Genomic DNA, 16,447 nt, shown 5'->3' on the forward strand with positions numbered 1-16,447 from the left:
TTTCACAGAAGAAATCATGACCTTCTCTGAAGGAAGTTGTAGTCTCTTTATCATTTCTATTAGTAAGCACTTAATTTAGTTTATTGATATGCATTCTGCTTCCACTTCTACTCACACAGTTGTCAAGATTTCAGAGAATTTGTCAGTTTTATTATCTGCATGATTGCACCAAAAATTACAATCAAATTAAGACTGGATTTATGAAGGGAAATATGCTGTGTCTCATCTGAAAAAAATCCTTCATTCATGGTGGAGAATGTTCTGATTAACAATGTTCTTCCCTTCTGACAGAGAAGCAAAGCAACTGATCTTGGTAATACTGAGACTGCAGGTAAGTATAAGAGCAGGTCATGACACAACTGGACTTGTTATATTTACCTGCTTAATTTGCAGGTAATCATGTCCTTCAGGGTCTGTTTTCCTGTATGGATTGTGTCCATGTTTCAGACAGAAACGTGGGAGGAGGATGTGCAAGTATATGCAAGTAATGTCAAATTCAACTGTTCTTTAGGATATGGTCTCCTTTAATTTGAAGTCACCCTTGTTCTAGTCTAAATGGGAATTTCTTCTTTCTCTGAGTGGAAGGAAAAATCACTTGGGATTTTCCTTTCAGTAACATAAAAAAGACTCTAGACCAAAGACAATTAAATGAAAACAAGTCATTTAGAGTAATGCACTGAGCTGAACCTCAGGATGAATCACAGAATGTTAGGGGTTAGAAGGGACCTCAACACCCCTGTCCAAGAGGCATCACCTGGAGTAGGTCACATGGGAATGCATTCAGTTGGGTTTTGAGTAACTCCAGAGGAGACTCCACAACCTCTCTGGGCAGCCAGTTCCAGTGTTCTGTCACTCTCACAGTGAAAAAGTTTTTCCATATGTTCTCATGGACCCTTCTATGCTCCAGCTTATCACCCACTGGCCCTTGTCCCATCACTGGACATTACTGAGAAGAGCCTGGCTCCCATCTCAGGTTTTATGATTTTGAAGCACCTAAATAAACAGATGTCTTGCACAGATTCAGTCACATAAATCATGAACTTCTGGGTTTGACTAAATCAAAGTTTTATTTATTTACTTTCACAAGACTCACAGCCACCTTTAGCTCTGTATACAACTAAAGGTTTGAGTGCAGAAGGAATTGAGTGAACCAGGCATGATTTCAGGAAGGCCATTTCATCCATAAAGGACAATGTGAAGAAAATGGGTGATAGCTGTAGGAGAAAGTGTCAAAGCTATGGAGAGAGGGTTAATAAGAATAATGACCTCATAGGCAAGGATTATTACATGGCCTTAATGGGAAAAAGCTGGGCATAGAAGATGCCCATGGAGATGGCACAATAAGTTGCTGATTCACAGAAATGAGCCGTGGAGCACAAATGGCAGTGATGTCAGGAAAGCCTGTGATACAGAAGTTACAAAATGAGGAGAATACAAGATTCAAACAAGTCTTTCCAGTGTGTTCAGAAAGGAATTGATAGTTGAGAAGGAGTGGAGCAAGACAAGATGTCTCCAGGACATTGAGGCAAGATGGAGAGTGCAGTGTGGCCTTAACCAGTCCCCAGGGAGGTGTCTGATACCCAGGACTGAGGCTGTCCCTCATGCCCTCAAGCTACCCTGCTCCTGACTGTGATGGTGGCGTGAGCCCTGTTTGAGAGGCCCTGATGGACAGCATGAGGACAGGTGCTTCTGACAGCAGTTGCTAGAGCATCAGTGATGTTGCAACCAGACAGGGGACTAGGAGAGGAAAAAATGGAAGAACCACTCTTGTCCATGGCCAGCATTCTAAGGTTTGGAACGCTGGTTTGGAAATCATGTGACAAGGAAGATCAAAAGGTATAAAGAGACTCCAGTCTTCTCCAAGACTACGATGACTGTTCAGAATGTGGAGGAAGCAATTATTTAAAAATTCTGAGAAACAATCCCAGAATTAACCAGCTTGGAAAAGACTTTTGAGATCATTAAGTCCAACCTATCACCCAGCACCATCTAAATCTTCTTTCAGTGTCAGATGATAAAGTCCTTTCTTCCATGTCAACCCTGCAAATGCCTCAGCCTGCTACTCAGAGAAGATGTCAGTGTTGACTGTTGCATGACATAAGAGTTTCCAGTCATTGGCACACACTTTCTGAAGCAGTAAATAGGTTAACCAGGACTGCCTACGTGAAGTCTAGTAAGATATTTTGTCTACTGTTAGCATTTAATTTAGATTTCATTTGCTCATTTTAAATACTTTTAAAACTCTAAATGTGGTATGCAAAAAAAAAAAACCACCCAACCCCACATACCCTAAGTACTGTCAACAAAGTCAATAAAATACTATCAGTAAACAAAATTTAAATTTTATTTACCAGAGACCAAATAAAATCCTGAAAAGATGAATTAATTACAGAAAACACTCCCCTTAGCCTTGCCTTCTTCCATGTCTTGGTGCTCTTGCTCCTAGATCGAGTTGTTTCAGTGGATCTTTAGGGCTGTCAGAAATGGAAACACAGTTGGCAGCACAGAATAAGGAAGTGGTTGCTCACTGACAAAGCTTGAGCATACCTTCTGTGAGACGATGCAGAGGCAGCAATACAAAAACCCAGTGAGACAATGCTGATGCATGTGACAGGGAATGGTCCCAGAGCTTCAGCAGCCTAAGAAGCAGAAGGACTTTGAGAAGCAGAACAAGAAAGGGGTGGTTTTGAAATAAAATTGGTAAAAGTGGGTACTAAAACACACCCAAGAGTGCTTACCAGATAGCAGCAATACAGCATTTGTGTGAAAATCTAGATGATGAACATGGTAAAGCTATGGATGTCATCTAGCTGTAATGAGTTGTAGATGTTATCTGCCTGGACTTACATCAAGCCTTTGACAGAGTTCTCCACAATATTCTTCTCTCTAAATTGGAGATACATGGATTTACCTGAACTACTCACTCTTCACCTGGAGTACTGTGTCCAGCTCTAGAGCCCTCAGCACAAAAAGGACATGAACACATTGGAGGGGGTCCAGAGGAGGGTCAAAAATAAATATTATCAGAGGGCTGAAACACCTCTCCTGTGAAGAAAGACTGAGAGAGTTGGGGTTGTTCAGCCAGAGAATAGAAGGCTCCAAGAAGACCTTGTTGCAGTTCCCCAGAGCCATAATAGAAAGCTACAAAAGAAGGATGAAGACAGCAGAGCTTGTTACGACAGGACAAGGCATCATGGTTTTAAACTAGAAGAAGGGAGATTTAGACTAGAGAAAAGGAAGAAATTTTTTATCATGAGTGTGATGAGATACTGGCACAGCTTGCCCAGATAGGTGGTAGAAGTCCAATGCCTGGAAACATTCCAGGTCAGGCTGCCTGTGGCACTGAGCAAACTGATCTAGTTAAAGATGTCCCTGCTTTTTGCAGGGGGTATGGACTAGCTCAGAGATATTTGAGCTAGCTCTAAGGGTACTGGTATGGACAGCATCTTATGCTCCTACATGGAAGCTTGAAAAGAAGTGTGGTTGTAATGGGATGGCTAAACACATACTCCAGTTGTGCCTCTCAGGACTAACTCACATGGGCTTATCCCCAACTGGCACAGCCACTCTGCCTCTGAATACAGGACTCACTCTAACATCCTGATTGTTTCACAGTCCTCTGCAGCAAGCTTCAGCCATACACTGCAACCCAAAAGTGAGGTGGTAGCAAAGGGAGAAGAGAAGCTAGGACAGCATATCACACTGTTCCCTAGCCTAAAACAATTTGTCCTATTTGTCTTCAAAGCCCTATGCAATTACATCATGCCAAGATAAATTCCTTGTTGTTTTGGATAAGAGGTATTGTCTTTCCTTTAAAACATATCTGTGTTTAAAATAAGAAACCAAGTAAATCATTTTCTTGACAATAAAGAAACACATTTCCTCTCAGAGATGGTAATCACTTGTGAAGCTGAGAACAAGTGTAAACCAAGCCAAAGTTCATGCCTGAGCGAATGCTTTCCTACCTCCCATCCACTGCAGCAGTGATTAGGACAAAATTATTGGTTGTTCCTTCTACACTCACGGCAATTGCTAGGAACTTCTGGAGTAAAAATGCCATCTTTCCTATGATGAAAACCACTCTTGTTTCCATATCCAAGGAAAACTTGGATTACAGTGAAAATACACTGATTTCTTTCTCAGTCTGCAACATCCAAACACAATTTAACTTCAGCAAACAAGGCGAATGGAGGTCCATTTTTTATAGCATAGCATAACAAAATTTGTTCCATAGAGGACTATAAGGGTGTTTCAATAGCCGGTACCAGGCTGCACCAAGGAAGGTCTTAGCTGCAGAGAAAGGGCAGAGAAAGCACAATGAATAAGCAAGGTGAACATCACTGAATGCAAAACACAGTGCATTTATCACTCTAACGGATTAGATAGGCCCAGGGTTTTTTGCCACGTACCCTGCGTTTATGTACATCGATGCTACATGGGAATGCATAGTGTGAGCTAACCAAATGCAACTGAACATAGAAGCCTCCCTTCTCAGAATGGTTACAAATTGCTAAGCAGGCTGGAGATAAAATAAAAACCTGCACTTAACAGCTGAAAGTATTTTAGGGACTTCCCCTAGAGTTGGACCAATATAGCAGCTGTAGCTTGTGGGAACACCTATACAAGCAGCCATCGTACGTGTCTGTGGCCATGTTGTCTGGTTCTGAGTGCACTCCTAGTATCACTAGAAGCAGTGGAACTCTTCTAGTGCCAAATGCCCTCAGGATAAGTCTGACAAGGATTTGCCTCACATCACTTGTCATTTCTAGTTCCCTGTTTTTCTAATCAATCTTGTTCATGTCAGGGGAAATGCTGAGGCCCTACAAGGATGATCATTTCAGTGGCATCCAGTAACAGAAAAGTGGTATAAGACATAGATCCGGAATTGCAAGGGGAAGTTCTGCAAGAATGATGATGATAGTGTATTTAATAATAATAGAATAATAATAGAATAAACCAGGTTGGAAGAGACCTTCAAGATCATCGCGTCCAACCCGTCAACCAATCCAACACCGCCCAAACAACTAACCCACGGCACCAAGCACCCCATCAAGTCTTCTCCTGAAAACCTCCAGTGATGGCGACTCCACCACCTCCCCAGGCAGCCCATTCCAATGTGCAATCACTCTTTCTGTATAGAACTTTTTTCTAACATCCAGCCTGAACCTCCCCTGGCGCAGCCTGAGACTGTGTCCTCTTGTTCTGGTACTGCTTGCCTGGGAGAAGAGACCAACATCCATCTGTCCACAACCTCCCTTCAGGTAGTTGTAGAGAGTAATAAGATCACCCCTGAGTCTCCTCCTCTCCAGGCTAAGCAACCCCAGCTCCCTCAGCCTCTCCTCGTAGGGCTTGTGTTCCAAACCCCTCACCAACTTTGTTGCTCTTCTCTGGACTCGTTCCAGCAAGTCAACATCCTTCCTAAACTGAGGGGCCCAGAACTGGACACAGTACTTGAGGTGCGGCCTAACCAGTGCAGTGTACAGGGGCACAATGACCTCCCTGCTCCTGCTGGCCACACTGTTCCTGATGCAGGCCAGGATGCCATTGGCCCTCTTGGCTGCCTGGGCACACTGCAGGCTCATTTCCCAAAGACAGCACAAAATCCACAGACTCCAGCTCTCCTATATAGAGTATACTTTGTGCATGTGACTGATGCAGCCTAAAGGCTCTGAGCTTGTGACATCTGACAATATAAACAACCTGCAGTGCCTGACACAAGAATCCAAGCAGTATCACAAAAGGTCTGACATTTATTTGTAACTAAGATTCTTTACTTGCCATTCTCAAAAAAAAATGGTATAGAATTTAAAGCAGCTCACAATGTGATGATTTAACATACTGTTGCACTAACAGGTTCCCTTGATCTTCAAAGGTGACAGGAATTTAAGCAATGTAGGAGTCCTCTTGTTCTTCCTGAATGTAGGCTTGTTACTACAGTAAATCCTGCTTGCAAGTCTACTCTCCTTCTCCTACAAAACCCATCTTGCTTTCAGGAAACTAAAGAGAAAGCTATCTAGTACAAAGAGATCCATACTCATACAATAAGGCACAAAGAGGAGAGACACTCCTACTCCAAAAGTCAGCAAAGGTCTCCCAAGGGTCAGAGACCTTCAGGTTATCTTAAGAGGGCACAGCGTGAAACAGTTGCAGGTATTATATGGAATGAATGGTGCACCCAGGAAACAAGAGGAAAATTTTTAAAGTGTAAGAAATATGTTGCAATAAAACAATCTGACAACTAAAAATATCAATTATTAAAAATATTCCGCTGTTTGAGCGATGTAGGAGAGAGTCACTGTGCAACTGCTTCTCCAGAAACAAGTCCTGCCAGATCTCAGGAATGAACTTAAACAGCTAGCCTGCTTAAAGTCTTGACACTTCTACTAAAATGTCACTGAAGTAGTATTTTAGCACTTGATTAGATAATGACTTGCAGATAATTGGTCTTCCTTCAAAGATTTACTTAGGTACCACTTATGCAGCAGAACACTTATTCCTTTTTTTCAATTACAATATTGTTATGAAGATGGTAAAATTATAGAGCAGTAGAAAATGGAAAATGTTTCTTTCAGGCACAGTCCCTGTTTGGTTGATACAGTTTGAATGCTGTCATAAAATTAGAATAGTATTAGAATAGTATTAACCAGGTTGGGAAAGACCTTTGAGATCATCGAGTCCAACCTATCATCCAACACCATCTAATCAACTAAACCGTGACACCAAGCACCCCATCCATTCTCTTCCTAAACACCTCCAGTGATGGTGACTCCAACAGTTCAGTACAGCCACAGGAATAGCTTCACCTATTACCTACATACTCTGACCATGAAGGTTCCTTCTCAGTGCAAGCCATTGAATATGCTGCCCTAAGAAACTAAACAACCTAAATGCTTATAGGCAATATAACAAGCTATGATTGTAGACTACAGCAAGAGATACCCTAAAGACATTTCGTATGTGTTCAAAAAGGAAAAGTCTTACTGAAATAAATCATGCAGGTATTTTGTTTGAGAGAACAGGACTGGGAGTAGAATATGTAATTGTTAAAATACTCAAATGTGTTAAGGACTTCTTGACTTAAGGTATTGGCTTCAAACCTAGCTAAGCAGAGAGCCACAACTGAAACCTTAGATTTGTAACTGAGAGTACAGGTTTCATCAAAAACTAGAGGCTTGGGGATAATCTGAAAGCCTTTAGTTATTTTCATAACAAAAGTCAATGCCAATGAAAATAATACCAAGAAAAGATTGATGGGAATGAAGAGCAGGAGTCAAGACTGTTGATTTAGGCATTTTGTCCTGTTCTCAATGTAGCCACTCTTAGTATCTTTATTTGTCTTTCAGATCTTTTATCATTTTACTTTTCCTCTATCTGTTCTAAATATATCCAGTATAAAGGACCTGGAGAGAATCCAGTGAAAGGACATGAAGATGATGAAAGACTGGAGCATTTCTCCTATAAGGAAAGGCTGAGAGAGCTGGGACTGCTCAGCCTAGAGAAAAGAAAGCTCAGGAGGGATCTCATCAGCATGTGTATTTATATACAGCATGAATGTAAGGTGTAAAGATGCAGACAAACTCTTTTCAGTGGTGTCCAGTGACAGGATTGGAGGCAACGGGCACAAACTGAAACATAGGAGGTTCCCCCTGAACATCAGGAAACATTTTTGTCACTGTGAGGGTGACAGAAAGTTGGGAGAGTTTGCCCAGGGAGGTTGTGCAATGTCCATTCTTGGAGATATTCAAAAGCATCTGGACGTAGTCCTGGAAAACTTGGTCTCTGTGGCCTTGCTTGAGCAGGGGATGTTGGACCAGATGACCTCAAGACATGCCATCCAACTTCATGGTTGTTTAATATTTTGCCTCTGTCATTCACTAAGATACATTTTTAAATTTAAATAAAAACTTCAGGCTACTGGAACCAGCTAACAAATGGAAGAAGAAATTTTACCATAGAAATGTATCCATTATAAGCCATAATCATAACAATAAACTCAAATGTATGAGTTCAGTTTCAAAATCAGTTACATTTTGCTGTGGAAATATTTTCCTTGATTATGCAAAGCAAAATCTGAAACAACAACAGCAGCAAAACAACAAAACCCAAACAACTTCTAATAAAAAGCAGAATTTGTCAATCCAGGGGAAAAAAAAAATCATTGAGCTATTTTGAAAAGAAATGTCAGGGAATACAGAAATGTTAGGAAGAGACAGTGGGGACAAAAGAGATGCCTAAGAACCCCAGTACATGCACTGCAGTAGAATCCTGCATCCTCAGACCAGGAGCTTTGATTCAGGTAAGCAGCACTCATAGCAGTGCTGGACAACATTCCAGTGGAGATAATAGAATAGAATAAACCAGTTTGGAAGAGACCTTCAAGATCATCGTGTCCAACCTATCATCCAACACCACCTAATCAACTAAACCATGGCACCAAGCACCCTATCAAGTCTCCTCCTGAACACCTCCAGTGATGGTGACTCCACCACCTCCTCGGGCAGCACATTCCAATGGGCAATAACTCTCTCTGTGTAAAACTTCCTCCTAACCTCCAGCCTAAACCTCCCCTGGCGCAGCCTGAGACTGTGCCCTCTTGTTCTGGTACTGGTTGCCTGGGAGAAGAGACCAACCTCTGCCTGTCTACAACCCCCGTTCACTGCACTGAAAGCAAGATCATTCTTTGCTTCCCTCTATCTCAAGGTTTAATATCTTAATTTTCTATGAGAGTCACTAGCATGACATGCATGTCACATCAGAAACAGGTCTGTAAGCTATGCGGTGGCAACTGCAGCACTAAACATTCAAATACTGTGGTAAATAACAGCCTTACATGCGGTCCTCAGGACAACCTCATCTAAAGAATCTAATGAGGGAACCTAAGGAATCTGAATCACAGTAGTAAGAAGTCCAGGTATATTACTGAGCTAAGAGATTAACAGCCATGGACACAGTAAGAGGAGAAGAAAGCTGGAAGAGGCTGTAATAAACATGTATATTTTGATCTATTTTATGATTAATATTTCCTGGTAGTGGTATTGTCAAACACCACCACAACTTGTTAACAAAATCTATTCACAGGTTCAGTTGTGGGTTTTACACTGCACATATAGAGACAGTTAAATGATTTAAGCACAGATCTAACATTTTCAATACAGCAATTCAAACTGGAAATTCAGGTGCTGTGATCTGTGGGTTTCTCACAAATGGGATTCCCTGGCAGATTAGCTGGGTACTCACAGTTTGGTCCTCTTGTCTGGTATCTTCCCAGATGCTGTGGCTGTAATTCAAGCAGTTCTTGGCTCAGAGAGGGCTGGGGGGCCTCTCTCTTGCCGTGCCCAGTCGCTGGGCTGTAGCCTCTTCTGGGATTCAGTTGTCTTGGAGCTTTTCCCCTTTCTGCCTTGGTCCAGGTGCAAAGCCTAGGTTGTTGGTCTGCTAGAGCAGGTTCTTCAGCTGCTACTCAGGCAGCATTTGGCTCTAGTTGCTGTCTGGGTGAGAACAAGGCAAGTTGCCTGACTTCTTGCCTGGTTTAAATACTGTCCCAAGACAATTAGTGCCCTTTGGTAACACAGAACCGTGGTAACTGGACCTATGGGATGGGGCATATCCAAACATGGCCAGGGGCACACACAGAGTTCACAGCTGTGCCACAAAGTTAATTACACATGGTACATTTTTATCTGGACCCCAGGAAGTGTCCAGGTTTGCACATTTGCAGGTGCTTAGCCTATTGTCTGGGCTAGGGCATGTTTGGGGGTTTGGCCCATGAGGACAGAGGCTGTGAGTAATTGAGGATACTGAATATCGGGCCAGATGGGAGGAATCTATTGTTGCTTTCTTCTTAAAAGTGATAAATTCCACTTCCATTAAAGATAAATATCAGTGGGAATTGGATAACACCAAACACAGAAAGGAGTAAAAGGAAATGATCCACCAATACAAATTACATAGAATTACATAGAATTACATAGAATAAACCAGGTTGGAAGAGACCTTCAAGATCATCACGTCCAACCCATCAACCAATCCAACACCACCTAAACAACTAACCCATGGCACCAAGCACCCCATCAAGTCTTCTTCTGAAAACCTCCAATGATGGTGACTCCACCACCTCCCCAGGCAGCCCATTCCAATGGCCAATCACTCTCTCTGTATAGAACTTCCTCCTAACATCCAACCTAAACCTCCCCTGGCGCAGCCTGAGACTGTGTCCTCTTGTTCTCGTGCTGGCTGCCTGGGAGAAGAGACCAACATCCACCTGTCTACAACCTCCCTTCAGGTAGTTCTAGAGAGCAATAAGGTCACCCCTGAGTCTCCTCTTCTCCAGGCTAAGCAATCCCAGCTCCCTCAGCCTCTCCTCATAGGGATTGTGTTCCAAACCCCTCACCAACTTCGTTGCCCTTCTCTGGACACGCTCCAGCAAGTCAACATCCTTCCTAAACTGAGGGGCCCAGAACTGGACACAGTACTTGAGGTGCAGCCTAACCAGTGCAGTGTACAGGGGCACAATGACCTCCCTGCTCCTGCTGGCCACACTGTTCTTGATGCAGGCCAGGATGCCATTGGCCCTCTTAGCTGCCTGGGCACACTGGAGGCTCATGCTAAATCAGAAGAAAGCACAGAGTGAGTGCTATCCTGTCAGCACTGGATTGATAAATATATAAAATAAGTTTAACTGAAGGGTCAGAAGGGAAAAGGGCAGCTTGGTGAAAGTGACCAGGAAACCTTGGAACCACTGGTTCTTCCAGCAACAGCACTCCAAGGCACAGCAACATGAAAACACTGAACCTAAAGAAGGTTCACGTGGAGAACTGGAAGGGAAAATCTCAGAGGACAGATTGCTAAGGGAAGTAGGAGCTGAATGTTGTTTCAACAAACCAATATGTTGGGGATAATTGTAGGCTATCTCAGTGGCAATGAAAAGTGGGAAATATAAAATAAGACTATTGTAACAACACCCTAAGTTCTTCAATCACTGGAAGCTCATAGAAAAGAAAAAAAAAAAAGAATAAAATAAAGCACAAGTGCATAAGAAGAGAAAACATCAAACCCAAGGTATGAAATCAGATGTAGGAAGAAAGGGAGGGTTCTAAAAAGCATGCTGGAGATCCTTTAATTGTGCAAGGTTGGGAAAAGAGTTTTCTGCTATTCTGCAGAGAGGGAGCTACAGGTAATGTAAAAACAAATAAAAAAGTTGTTTAATTATTGCCTTTTTTTGCTCCTATTGTCTAGGATCAGACAGGTATTGGCACTAAACACCAACACAAGGCTAGCAGCCTGGGTGCTTGGAAGGGTTTAGTTGCATCTGGTGAGACCCACTGCAGTGTATTTTGACAATTAGCTGAAGGAAACTCAGAGCCATTAGCTGTGAGAAATTATGATAGAAAGGGGAGATTTTGAAAGACTAGAAGAGGACAAACATGGGGTTTATCTTTAGACAGCATGGGAAGAGGAAACCAAAGGATAGTAGGAGCACTAAGATGAATTTCAATCCACAGAAAAATACTGGAGCAAAATATTAAACAACCTATTTGTAAAAGCATAAAGGTAATACAAAAGAAGTAGAAATCAATACATCTATCAACAATACATTGCCATGTCACACTAAATTACCTTCTACAAATGGACATGTGAGTGTGAAGAATAGATATTACATGTCTTCATGACTTTAAAAAGGCTATTCCTACTGTCTCACAATGTAAGTAAAATGAAAAATCTCGGTGGAAGGAGGTCCAAGCTTGCATAAGAAACCATAATTTGTGAAAAGGTATCAGTCATTTGCTGTAATTTGGAAGAATGCATTGCACATACCCTCAGTTAATCTTGAAAAATAGACAAAAGCAGAGCATCAGGAATGATTCAAGGAAATAGAGCCCTTGAGAAAAGAGCAAAGGAGCAGGGCAGGGCTGTTTTGTCTCAAAAAGAAAAGACTGAAGGAAAAGTGAGACACCATCATGGCTGCAAAAGCTGAAGAGCCACAAGAAAAGGGAATAAATTGCTATTCTGCAGAAGGAAGGCTTAAAATGCAGGAGAGTTCCAGCCTAGGTACTAAGGATTGTCAAGGAACGTGTGGAATTGCTCATGTTGCAGATTACAAAACACATTAGAAACACTACCCTCAGGTTTAGGCATAGCTGGTTCTTTACTCAGTAAAAACTATTACAGGCCTGCTTCCTAAAATCTTAAATTCTGCGTGGAAACAGATGAACTAAGATTTATAGACAAATTTCTCAGTCTCTACTATAATTCATCTTACAATCCATATATAACTTTAGTCTAAGGCAAGTCAAACAAACATGTCTCTGTGTTTGAGTGCCATTAATTTTGGAACGATCTGGATCGCAATTTAAATATAAAATTGACTGAAACTTTGAATATATTTATTCACAGAGTTAATCTATGACTCTGCATTCCTTATTTAGCCACCCATAAATCTATCAGCTTTCAAAATTAAATGAAGTCTGGAAGTAAGTAAATACAGAGAAGGCACTGAAGTCTGAGAGAAATACAGAGAGCCAAAACAATGCTGCAAGGGAAACTTTTGATGGGATGACACTGGTTTTGTGTGTGCACGCATGCCTCTGTGTTTGCATACATGTGCGTGTACAAACACAAAATACACATTTGTGCTTGCATAAAATGTCCAGATGGGAAAAACAACAAACTATTGAATTAAATTACTTTTTCTATAAATTATGTAGTCAAGGATTTAAAAGACTCCCACTTCTTGTGGGAGGTCTCTGCATTTGCGATCTAAAACATCAATAACGTCAGTTATAATTTATTAGGAATGCTTATGGCTAAAATGAATAACATTAATGAACAGTACGTTGAAGGAAAGTTTGGATGGTCTACTGGCACAAGGTTAGTTAACACGAAGAACTGAAGGGTGGAGAGCTTTAAACCCTAATTGGAAACCCTAATTGCAATCTAAATTGTCATAAATATTTTCCTTGCCAATAATGAGATGATTAAGTTAGCTGCCTTTCAGAAAGGATATGAGCTGTTAAAAGAATAAAGCTCTACTCTTTCTGCCTTTATTCACAAAATTAATGCCTATACTTTAGTTAAGGAACAACTTAAACAACCCACAAAAGGGAGTCAGTTTTGAAGTGGAGCAAGACCGCTGTTTTTCCACCAGTGGAAAAACTGAGAAATAAGAGGTACTCAAGGATCTACTTTCAAGAGGGGTAAAGGAAGACAGACTACAATTAACCAGGATGGAATATGGTGAAGACAAAGGCCCAGCAAGCTCAAGTGTTCACAGATAGTAAGTTCCACTCCACTCTCACAGAAGCCCCACTCAAGCAAAATTTTTGTCAGGTCCAAATGACCAGGATGGCTTTGTGTAGCAGTTGATGTCTGTCAGTCTGAGCACTGCTTCTGATCCATGTTGCACTATACACAAAATCTGGTGAAACTGGAAGGTTATTGCTGCAAGCCATTTCTAAGTGCATATCAGGAAAATGCAAAATGACTTAATGTGTATAGCTTGAGGGGAGTGGGCTATTAATAGTGACTGTCAACTGATAATAGAGAAATGAAGACTAAACCAAATAGACCGAAGAATTGTTCTGAAGCTGAAGGAAAACATTTCCAAGAACGAGGGAGGGAATACACCATAGTGACTTAAACTGAATACTAGAAAAATCTGTCTGCACTTCAGAAAAGAACCAGACCTTGGCTTAAACAACTTAACTAAGATGAACTGGCCATACGCCCCAAGGTACTGAGCTGTAATGGCCACCAAGGAAGGAATAAATGACTGATGAATATTCTCCACCACCTAATAATTAATTCTCTGCAAAATTATTTTCATACTTGAAATCAATACAGTGAGGTCACGCCATGCCCTCACACTGGCTATTGATCTTTGTAAATACAACATTTCTGCTACACACCGAGTATGGCAGAGTAGCTACCGAAAGGACACCTAGTGGTAAGGAAATGAGTGTGTCTAGAAACCACTGGAACTGCTGAAGGTGTGCAATTATAGTTGTCACAGGAACTGCTGGGTTAAATCTGCAATGTCATGTATGAACTTCTGTGTCAAATAGCACAATTCACAGGTTTTAAAACATGGCAAACAGCATTCATGCAAACACTTTTAAAAAACATGGATTTTAAGCTCAACTTCCTTAAACCTCACAGAACAGTCTTTTAAACAAAAGATGCACATGCCTGTGAGTTACAGATTACAAATTTGAATGTTCACTTCAGCAAGTTTGGGAATATTGGATAGCTGATTAAAACCTATCACAGATAGGTTTGGCTTGATATTCAAGCCAAAGTCCAGCCCATTCCTTGGGTTCTCTGTTGTGCCACTTCAAAATTTCCTATACAACTCCTTCCTTTCTCTTCTTTCTCTCCTGTGAAGACAAACAACTGCAGTATATAAACTGTACAACTGTACACATTTAAGCTAATTTTACTTTTTTGTTTTGGTTTGTTTTGGTTTTTGTTGGGGTTTGTCCATTGAGCTTAACAGTCAGTGCTTTCCTGTGTATAGTCCAAACCCCTTAATGTGTACTAATGCCCTTGTGACCGGGAGATGCCCACAACAGAAAGCTGTATTGCAGATGGAACCATGCTGGTCTCACACAGAGAGGGATTATAACCTCCTGTGTAGTGACAGGCTGCCTCTGGGCAAACAGACTAAAATCCACACTTGGTTTTCTTGTTTATGTCAACATATCATATTACAAGCATAGAACAATTTGCTGACCACTGTCCCTCTTTGATTATTGTTTGTATGTTCTCTTTTCCAGGTTTCTCCTTTCTATTGAACAACCCTTTGTTTGGATTAATTTTCCCCGAGTGAATTAGTACAGATTTGCTAGGTCTTTTTTTCCAGATACATTTTTGTTTTATATCCAATTTTATAGCATCTCTGTATGCCACTGCTCTGTTTCCTATCCTCTCAGTGTTCACTACAGCTCCCAGCTTCGTACAATCCTTTGATTTAAAAAGCCACAAACAAGCCTTTTCTACTCTTCTATCCTCCTTCACCACAACACTTGGATGGATACTTTTTGTTTCCTTTTTTTAAGGTGACTACCTACTAAAATTTTTGTTTTTAAAAAAAATGAAGTTTTGCTTTATTGCCCTATAGCTACAAGAAAACAGATCATGAAGCCCATGGAGGAGGCTACAGCTCTTCCTCCTACCCAAACATTAGCACCCACTCCTCACACAACTCTAGTTCCTGTGGCTCACCTCTCCTCCACTCCACCCTTCTGAAGCTCCAGCCTGCTCTCCTGTCTTAAAATCACATGTGATTTCCTTCCTTTACTATAAACAATGCTTTCTGTAACCTTAGTTTCATGATGTAAACATTTAAAAATGAAAAAGAAAGGAACACAAACTGTGCGTTCAATTAGGTAATTCGGGGATTAAATTAAATGAAATGTCTCAAAACATGGAACATTTCAGAGTAATGAAGTCTGGCTTTACTTGTTTTCCTTCTTAGAAAAAGGAGAGAATGGATCTTAGAAACTCCAGCAGAAGGGTAGTAAAGGCAGCTGAAGACAGCCGATTGCTTGTCAACCTAAGAGAAATCAAAGTAAAGCTTAGAAAGGGCTGTAGTACTCAGGTATGTGTTCAAAGGGAAAGAGAAGCACTCTCTGAACTGCAGGATGCTGGAGGCTGGGCAACCAGCTGTCACAGTTGACATGGGATGCTCCTGCAATCAGCAATATCACCATCTGTAATCTGATGTCAGCTTACATAATGCCCTACAGTCTGCCAAAGCCTCTTCAAACTGGCATTCCTTCTATCCTAAAGTACATTTTAAAAGGAAGAAAACAACCAGGCAAAACCTGAAAAATACAGGGTTGCCTTGTATACACTGGGCATAACAACCAACAGTAACAGGAAGGAGTAGTAAAGGAAAACTAGCATCCACTAAAAAAACATATCTGTTTATCTCTGCTGTCCACCTGTAATCTTTGGTCAATTATATTCCTTCAAACAGGGTTTTTCTTCTTCTTTTTTTCAACAACTCTGGTGAGGATTTTCATTGTTAAATCCCTAATCTGGATTTTGCTCTTGTGATCTTTTCAGCAGCAGAAGAAACTAAAATTGTCTGCAAATTATGTGCATCTGAACATGCACATTTGGCTTTCATTGTGTGATATGCCAGACAGCTGCAAAAACAAAGAGTAGCCTAGTACAGTTTTAGTCAACACTTCAAACTTTGGATCTCACTTGTCCTGAAAGACATTGATCTTTTTTTGGCTCTTCAAGCAAGCCCATTTTGTCTTGGACTACAGCGAATGCAGGTAAAACGGTAGCTGCTTGAGTTTCAGATGGCATTTGAACAGGCATTGCAACATGCATGTCAAGAGCTACAAAAAGGGAGCTCAGATAGTCTACAGGTATTACAGCTGCCCCAAGGAAGGGTGGGGGGTATCCCATTATCTGGAGCAAACCACAAAAAGCTACATAG

General features: G+C 41.2%; 1 protein-coding gene across 1 annotated transcript in view; it reads right to left on the bottom strand.

The window, feature by feature from the left end:
• Window positions 1-16,447, bottom strand: part of AHRR (aryl hydrocarbon receptor repressor) — a 99,715-nt gene that overhangs the window by 54,817 nt on the left and 28,451 nt on the right. The window lies entirely within an intron of this gene.

Source organism: Dryobates pubescens, chromosome 9 (assembly GCF_014839835.1).
Source record: "Dryobates pubescens isolate bDryPub1 chromosome 9, bDryPub1.pri, whole genome shotgun sequence".
Classification (NCBI taxonomy): domain Eukaryota; kingdom Metazoa; phylum Chordata; class Aves; order Piciformes; family Picidae; genus Dryobates; species Dryobates pubescens.